We start from the raw sequence: 9,878 nt of genomic DNA, 5'->3' as shown, positions 1-9,878 counted from the left end.
TTGCCTTGATGTACTTCTTTTCCTATTTAGAACCAGTCTGTTGTTCCATGTCCAGTTGTAACTGCTGCTTCCTGACCTGCAGATAGGTTTCTCAAGAGGCCGGTCAGGTGGTCTGGTATTCCCATCTTTTTCAGAATTTTCCACAGTTTATTGTGATCCACACAGTCAAAGGTGTTGGCATTATCAATAAAGCAGAAATAGATGTTTTTCTGGAACTGTCTTGCTTTTTTGATGATCCAGCAGATGTTGGCAATTTGATCTCTGGTTCCTCTGCCCTTTCTAAAACCACCTGAACATCTGGAAATTCATGGTTCATGTACTGCTGAAGCCTGGCTTGGAGAATTTTGAGCATTACTTTACTAGTGTGTGAGATGATTGGAATTGTGCAGTAGTTTGAGCATTCTTTGGTATTGACTTTCTTTGGGATTGAAATGAACACTGACCTTTTCCAGTCCTGTGGCCACTGCTGAGTTTTCCAAATTTGCTGGAATATTGAGTGCAGCACTTTCACAGCATCATCTTTCAGGATTTGAAATAGCTCAACTGAAATTCCATCACCTCCACTAGCTTTATTCATAGTGGTGCTTCCTAAGGCCCACTTGACTTCACTTTCCAGGATGTCTGGCTCTTGGTGAGTGTTTACATCATCACTGGTGTCCAGGTCATTAAGACCTTTGTGTATAGTTCTTATGTATATTTTTGCCACCTCATCTTAATATCTTCTGCTTCTATAAGGTTCATACTGTTCCCGTCCTTTATTGTGTGATCTTTGCATGAAATGGTCCCTTGATATCTCCAATTTTCTTGAAGAGATCTCTAGTCTTTCCCATCATATTGCTTTCTTTTGTTTCTTTGCATTGTTCACTTAGGAAGTTTTTCTTATCTCTCTTTGTTATTCTTTGGAACTCTCATTCAGATAGGTATATCTTTCCTTCTCTCCTTTGCCTTCCACATCTCTTCTTTTCTCAGCTATTTGTAAGGCCTCTTCGGAGGACCATTTTGCATTGTTGCATTTCTTTTTCTTTTGGGATGGTTTGAACACCAACTTCTGTTAAATATTATGAACCTCTGTCTATATTTTTTCAGGCAGTCACTCTACTAGATCTAATCCCTTGACTCTATCTGTTACTTCCATTGTACAATCATGAGGGATTTGATTTAGGTCATACCTGAATGGTCTAGTGGTTTTCCCTACTTCCTTCAATTTTAGTCTGAATTTTGCAATAAGGAGTTCAGGATCTGAGCCACAGTCACCTCCCAGTCTTGTTTTTGCTGACTGCATAGAGCTTCTCTATTTTTGGCTGCAAAGAATGTAATCAATTTGATTTTGATATTGACCATCTGGTGAAGTTCATGTATAGAATTGTCTTTTGTGTTGTTGGAAGCAGGTGTTTGCTATGACCAGTGTGTTCTCTTGGCAAAACTGTTAGCCTTACTCTGCTTCAGGCTGAACTTGCCTGTTAGTCCAGGTATCTCTTGATTTCCTACTTTTGCGTTCTATTCCCCTATGATGAGAAGGACATCTTTTTTGGTGTTATAGGTCTTCATAGAACCAATCAAATTCAGCTTCTTCGGCATGAGTGGTTGGGACATTGACTTGGATTACTGTGATACTGAATAATTTGCCTTTGAAACAAACCAAGAACATTCATGTAAATTATTTCCTATTCATAAATAAATGAAAAACCAAAACTGTTGCTCTCAAAATTTTTGGTCAGGTTTACATATTTTACCATTTTTCATTTTCTGTTGGGAAATAGAATTTGGCAGTATCAAGTAGTGTTCAGTATAGAAGAAAATTTGAGGAATATTATGCATTTATCTTTCTTAGCAATGAAGGTTTTGGTGATTCATATTTTTCTTTGCAACGTTCCATGCCCTAAAGTCCAATTAGTAGAGAAATATAGGACCAAAAATACTCCTGATGCAAATAAGAATGTTGTATATTGTAAAGTTAACTAAACCAGTGGGTTTCAAACCCTTTTTGACATAATTAACAGAAAGAAATACATCCTCTATCCTGACTCAGTATATGTATACACCACACACACACACACACACACACACACACACACACACATTCATATATAGATAAACATATACACATACACAAAAGATCCATTTTAGAATTTAAACTTTTTCTCGTCACTTTTATAATTTTTTATTTACAACAAATGATGTTTGTAATCCATTTAATTGATTTTACAATCCACTAATGGACACTATACAGAAATTTGGAAATATTGAAATAGCAACAGTCAGAGTAGTTTGGGGAATTCTTTAGCCTCACTGTAATTTCCATCAGCCCACGCTTTTCAGTGACCCCCAAATGAACACACAACTTATTTATAAACCTAAATTTGCTATGCAAACTCACTTCAAGACAAACTCCCAAGCTCCCTTTCCATCCCTTAAGATTTCTGTCTTACACCCCACATGTGGAGAAATTCTGGAGCCACCATTGAATTCAACTGATAATGAGGTTTTATCAAGAAGCTAGTTATTTTTTAAAAAGGTTAAAAGCAATTAAAAGCTGCAGTCTGGTTGTCCCATGGTTCTCTTAAAAAATCACACTAATATCACTCTTAGGAAGTTGTAGGAGGAAAGGATATGAACAAATAATGACAAAAAGAATCATAACAAAGACAACAGCAAATGAGACAAGTCAACATTGGAGGATGAAAAACATTTGAATCAATGCTATGCTGTTTAGGCTTCTGGTTTATCTAAACTGTTGCATGTGCTTAGATGTTGAAGAGAATGATCAAGGCAAGCCCACAAAAGGCAAGCTGATTTACAATACAGATGCCAGGAAAGGCTCAGAAATGAAAGGTACAGGTTACTGCTGAAGGCAAATTTGGGGGGTCAGGGTGAAAGTCTGTGTAAAATTCTTTTGACAAGTTAAAACTTGTAGATCTGTGCTGTTGAATGTAGTTGCCACTAACCATGTGTGGCTACTTAAATTTAAAGAAATGCAATCAATTGGGTGACAGAGAATTAGATGGTTGGATGCCATCACTGACTCAATGGACATGAGTTTGAGAAAATTCATGGGGTTGCAAAGAGTTGGAATCAGCTTAATGACTGAACAACAAAACAAATCTATTAATTAAGATTTAAAACCAATACTTACCTGGCAGGGGAGATACTGTGATCACGAAGGTGGTTCTCCCAGAGTGAGGCTCACCCATTGCACTGCGGGTGTGTTGGCCTCTGCGATTTCCTCAAATGTGGGAAACTCGACTGCATAATTTGTGGTAGTGGGGGAGAAAAAAAAAAAAAAAAAAAAAGATTTAAAACCGAGAGAACAAGATGGTGGAGGAGTAGGTGGACATGGAGTACATCTCTCTCCGCGGATACATCAGGATACACCTTCAGACACAGAAGTGCATGCAGAATGCCAGCTGAGAGCGGACAGGAGTACCTGACCAGCGGGGAAGAGTATATAGAACCAGGCAAAACTCATTAGGAGGAAGGAACTAGTGGGAAAAACAGGAGTGTTACTAGGACTGCACCTGCCCTCGGTGGGTGGGGAACTGAAGCAGGGGTCCGATCCCCACATTGGGGCAATTGTCTGAGTCAGAGGAGAAACATTTAAGGCTGAGAGTGAAACAGCTGATCTGTGGCAACCTAAATGGATTGAGAATCAGACAGTCCTTGCTGCAGACATACATACCGTGGAGAGGGACATAGGTCTCCTGGAATGTGCAGTGGCTGGGAGCTGGAGTTTAAGGATTGTGGAGCAATCCCAGGGCAAGGGCTGCCATTGACTGCATAGAGACGGATTGAGGGGAGCTGAGAGAGGAGATTGTGATGAGAAATGCCTGTGGAGGAAAGCCTGGCAGGCTTGGAAGCAAGGAAGTACTGCTGAGTCACGCATGGGGGGTGGAACCATCACCATGGCCTCTCCCGACACGCCAGCATGGGCAGCTGAACAATCAAGAGGCTGGTGCATCAAACTCCTGAGCACTGAACTGCAGAGCAGGCCCCCACCCAGGGCGCTCCTTTCAGTGACTGATGTGCTGAACGACAGAGGAGGACCCCACCCAGGGTGCCCCTTTAGGTGCCTGGCCCACCAATCTACAGAGCAGGACCCAAGTCAGGGGGGGCCGTCTATGTGCCTGATGCACAGGACAGAGAAGGACTCCAGGCAAGGGAGCCCTCTAAGTGTCCAAATGGGTGGAGCTACGGAGAAAGACTGGCCAAAGAGAAAAGAGGCCTTCTGATCGCCAGATACAAGAGGCTCGGAAAAAGACTCTGATAGGGCCATAACTCCTGCCGCAGAGGCAGTCCCTGTCCCTGCACCCTTGGTGCTGCCAGGGTCCCCGCAAGCCAAGCTGCTGAGCCGCCTTCACGCTCAACCCTCACTGGGGCAGGGTTGCCACAGACAAAAAAAAGTCTTGTGTCTATGCGCACAGGGTCACTTCGGTTGTGTGCTACTCTTTGCAACTCTGTAGGCTGTGACCTGCCAGGCTTCTCTGCCAGGGTGGGGATTCCCCAGGCAAGAATACTGGGTCACACTGGCCAATATTGCTTGCCATACCCTTCTAGAGCACTGTATTTCCTGCTGCCCTAGTTGCCAACTGCCCTGAGTACCTGGTGTGCTGCCAGAACCCCTGTGACCCAAGCAGCTGCACCTCCTCCACACCTGGCCCTCACTGGGGCAGACCCAAGTCCTCCAGGGCAGCCTCAGGAGCAAACCCCAGTGGACGACCCACATGCAGAGGTGGAAATAAAACCACAGTTGAAGCCCAGGGGCAGTGTGGCTGAGGAAGAAGACCCAAAACTTTCCCACCAGCTGTACCAGCTGCAGATTAAATTCACACAATCAACTAGGCAGACTCTGTGACTATGGAATGTATAAAAGGTTATTGAGAGCTCCCACAAAAGAGAACTTATGAGTTCTGATAACTGTGGACATTGGAGGCAAGAACACATAGGAGGAGAACCAGATTAGAATCTGAGTTTCCCCCACAGCAGGTCCAGAGATCAGCATAGTGCTGAAGGGCATCCTAGGCAGGTGAGGTGGACTGTGACCCCCAGCGAGGGAAAGGACTTTGACTGCAGTGACTCAAGAAAAACATTTAATGTTCTTATGTTTTGACTTCTTCTGTAGATTCTTTTGGATTTTTTCTTCTTTTCCCCCTTGATTGTAGTTGTTGATTCTATTGGCACTGTGAAATCTAATAAAACGTTTGAGCTTTTTTAAAAGTTCTTTTTCTCAGTCACATTCTTTATTGTTGTTATAAACCTCTGCCTCTACATTGGGTTTTGCAGTTCTGTGGAGTTTTCCGTTTTTTTTTTTTTTTTCCTTTCTATTTTTTTATTTTAGTTTTTAATTTTTTAAACCTATTATTATTTTTCTACATTTATTCTTTGTTTGATTTTCCTACTGTTCTTTTCCCCTTGCAGTTAATCTTTAACGGATATAAATCTTCCTTATCTACCGCTATTTAACTTTGCATATATATTCTTTATTTCTTTTCTTTCCTTCCTTTCCTCTCAACATATTTGTTAGTTTTATTTACATTGCTTTATTCACCACTTGGCACCTTGCTTTAGTTTCATTTTGTAGTTTGTGCTTTAGTTGGTTTTGTTGTTAACTGATAAACACAATTTTTTATTTCCTTTGTTTGCCAGGTCAATCTACTGTACTTTATTTTTGTTGGACTGCTTTGACCATGCTCATGGGTTTATTTGTATATTTGTACACTCCATTATTTTAATTGTTATTTGCCTGATTTTTAACTGCCATTTGTCTGCAGTTCATCTCTGGTTTCTCATTTTTGGATATTTGTTTTAATCTCACTTAATGCCATGATAAACCACTTGTGGAATCTTTGCTCCTGACCAGAGATCAAGCCCTCAGCGTTTGGAGTGGGAGCACTGACTCCAGGACCCTAGACTACCAGACAAATAACCCTAAGGAGCATCAAACAGTGAGAACTCACACAAAGGAAGCCACTTGAATACAAGACTGGGCATCACCCAGGCACCAGTAGCACCCTGTGCAGGATGCCTCATCTAAACAAGAAACAAAGCAAAAATACAAACCCAGTCATCAGCAGACAGAATTACCACCTCGCTCAGCCTTGCCCATCAGAGGAAAAACAAACAAAAGCTCATCACAAATCTCACCCTATATGAAGCTTACAGAAACCGCTGGACCAGCAACCTTAGGAGAACAGAAACAAAAAGGAAGAAAGAATTCAACCTTGAAGCCTGGGAATAGGAGACCTCAAACACCACAAGTTAAATAATAATAATAATGAAAAGGCAGAGAAATACTGCTCAAATGAAGAAACAAACTAGAAACACAGAAGGCCATATAAATGAAGAGGAAATAGGCAAACTACCTGAAAAAGAATCCAGAAAATGATAGTAAAGATGATCAAAACCTTGAAGAAATTGGAAAAAAATGCAAGAATCAATTAACAAAGACCTAGAAGAATTAAAGAATAAACATACAGAGACAAACAACACAATTACTGAAATTAAAAATACTCTAAAAGGTATCAATAAAAGAATATATGAATCAGAAGAATGAATCAGTGAGCAGGAAGATAAAATGGTGGAAATAACTGCTGAAGAGCAGAATAAAGTAAAAGGAATGAAAACAACTGAGGATAGCCTCAGACACCTCTGGGACAATATCAAACATACCAACATTTGAATTACAGGGTCTCAGAATAAAAAGAGGAAAAGTAAGTGTATGAGAAAATTTTTGAAGAGATTCTAGTTGAAAATTTCCCCAACATGGAAAAGGAAATAGTCAATCAACTCCAAGAGGCACAAAGAGTCCCATACAGGATAAACCCAAGGAGAAACAGGCCAAGACACATAACTAATCAAATTAACAAAGACTAAACACAAAGAAAGAATATTAAAAGCAAGAAGGGAGAAGCAACAAGTAACATACAAGGGAATCCCCATATGTTTAACATCTGATCTTTCAGGAGAAACTCTGCAGGCCAGAAGGGAATGGCAGGATATATTTAAAGTATTGAAAGGGAAAAAATCTACAACCAAGGTTACACTACCTGGCAAGGATCTCATTCAAAATTGATGGAGAAATAGAAGGCTTTAGAGACAGCAAAAGTTGAGAGAATCCAGTACCACCAAGCCAGACTTACAACAAATGTTAAAGGGAATACATAGTCAATAAATACAAGACAAGATAAAAGATCTACAAAATCAACTCCCAAAATTAAGAAAATGGGAATAGAAACTAACATATCAATAACTACTTTAAATATAAATGGATTAAATGCTCCAACCCAAAAACTCAGACTGGCTGAATGGATACAGAATCAAGACCTATATATATGCTGTCTACAAGAAACTCACTTCAGACCTAAAGAAACTTCTAGACTGAAACAGAGAGGAGGAAAATTATGTTCCATGCAAATGGGAAGAAAAAGAAAGCTGGAGTAGCAATCCTTATATCAGAAAAAATAGACTTTAAAGTAAAGAATAGTACAAGAGATAAGGAAGGACACTACATAATGATTAAGGGATGATTCCAAGGGGAAGACATTACAATAGTAAATGTCTATGCACCCAACATAGAAGCATGTCAACACATAAGACAAACACTAAAAACAAAAAAGGAGAAATTGATGATAACAAAATAATAGGAGATTTTAACACCCTACTCACACCAATGGACAGATCATAAAAACAGAAAATTAACAAGGAAACACAAGTCTTATGTGATACATTAGATGAGATGGATCTCATTGATATCTTCAGGACATTCCATCCAAATGCAGAAGAATACACCTTCTTCTCAAGTGCACATGGAACATTCTCCAGCATAGACCACATCTTGGGTCACAAATCAAACCTCAGTACATTTAAGAAAATTGAAATCATATCAACCATCTTCTCTGACCACAGTGCTATGAGACTAGATATCAATTACAAGAAAAAAACTCGAAGACACACAAACACATGGATTTAAACACCACATTTCTAAATAACCAACAGGTAACTGAGAAATCAAAAGGATATAAAAAAATTTATAGAAACAAATGACAATGAAGACAAGACAACTCAAAACTTATGGGATGTAGCAAAAGCAGTTTTAAGAGGGAATTTATAGCAATAAAATCCCTGCCCCCAATCCCTCCCAGCATCAAGGTCTTTTCCAGTGAGTCAACTCTTCTCATGAGGTGGCCAAAGTATTGGAGTTTCAGCTTCAGCATAAATCCTTCCAGTGAACACCCAGGACTGATCTCCTTTAGCATGGACTGGTCGGATCTCCTGGCAGTCCAAGGGACTCTCAAGAATCTTCTCCAACACCACAGTTCAAAAGCATTAATTCTTCAGTGCTCACCTTTATTCACAGTCCAACTCTCACATCCATACATGACCACTGGGAAAACCATAGCTTTGACTAGACGGACCTTCATTGGCAAAGTAATGTCTCTGCTTTTTAATATGCTATCTAGCTTGGTCATAATTTTCCTTCCAAGGAGTAAGCATCTTTTAATTTCATGGCTGCAATCACCATCTGCAGTGATTTTGGAGCCCTCAAAAATAAAGTCTGACATTGTTTCCACTATTTCCCCATCTATTTCCCATGAAGTGATGGGACCAGATGCCATGATCTTAGTTTTCTGAATGTTGAGCTTTAAGCCAACTTTTTCACTCTCCTCTTTCACTTTCATCAAGAGGCTCTTTAGTTCCTCTTCACTTTCTACCATAAGTGTGGTGTCATCTGCATATCTGAGGTTATTGATATTTCTCCTGGCAATCTTGATTCCAGCTTGTGCTTCCTCCAGCCCAGCATTTTTCATGATGTTCTCTGCATATAAGTTAAATAAGCAGGATGACAATATATAGCCTTGGCGTACTTTCCCTATTTGGAACGAGTCTGTTGCTCCATGTCCAGATCTAACTGTTGCTTCCTGACCTGCATATGGGTTTCTCAAGAGGCAGGTCAGGTGGTCTGGTATTCCATCTCTTTCAGAATTTTCCACAGTTTATTGTGATCCACACCATCAAAGGCTTTGGCATAGTCAATAGTGGAGAAATAGATGTTTTTCTGGACCTGTCTTGCTTTTTGATGATCCAGCAGATGTTGGCAATTTGATCTCTGTCTCTTCTGCCTTTTCTAAAAGCACTTGAATATCTGGAAATTCATGTTTCACATATTACTGAAGCCTGGCTTGGAGAATTTTGAGCATTACTTTGCTAGTGTGTGAGACGATTGGAATTGTGCAGTAGTTTGAGCATTCTTTGGTATTGACTTTCTTTGGGATTGGAATGAAAACTGACCTTTTCCAGTCCTGTGGCCACTGCTGAGTTTTCCAAATTTGCTGGAATATTGAGTGCAGCACTTTCACAGCATCATCTTTCAGGATTTGAAATAGCCCAACTGGAATTCCATCACCTTCACTAGCTTTGTTCATAGTGATGCTTTCTAAGGCCCATTTGACTTCACATTCCAGGATATCTGGCTCTAGGTGAGTGATCACACCATCGTGATTATCTGAGTCATGAAGATCTTTTCGTACAGTTCTTCTGTGTATTCTTGCCACCTCTTCTTAATATCTTCTGTTTCTGTTAGGTTCCTACCATTTCTGTACTTTATTGAACCCATCGTTGCATGAAATGTTCCCTTGGCAGGAGAGCCGAGAGGAACTACTCCACATTCAAGGTCAGGAGGGACAGCTGTGAGGAGATACCCTCCTCCAAGATAAGGAGCAACGGCTGTGCTTTGCTGGAGCAGCCATGAAGAGATAAACCACGTCCAAGGTAATAGAAACCCAAGTAAGACTGTAGATGTTGCGAGAGGGCATCAGAGGGCAGACGCACTGAAATCATAATCACAGAAACCTAGCCAATCTGATCACAGGACCACATCTTGTCTA

At 40.3% G+C, this 9,878-nt stretch overlaps 1 pseudogene; it reads left to right on the top strand.

The window, feature by feature from the left end:
* The first annotated feature begins 3,125 nt into the window (after nucleotides 1–3,125).
* LOC133041894 (U1 spliceosomal RNA) lies at nucleotides 3,126–3,304 on the top strand (annotated as a pseudogene).
* Nucleotides 3,305–9,878: the final 6,574 nt, after the last annotated feature.

This window comes from Dama dama, chromosome 20, assembly GCF_033118175.1.
Source record: "Dama dama isolate Ldn47 chromosome 20, ASM3311817v1, whole genome shotgun sequence".
Taxonomy (NCBI): Eukaryota; Metazoa; Chordata; class Mammalia; order Artiodactyla; family Cervidae; genus Dama; species Dama dama.
This window is presented reverse-complemented; position numbering and strand designations above follow the sequence as displayed.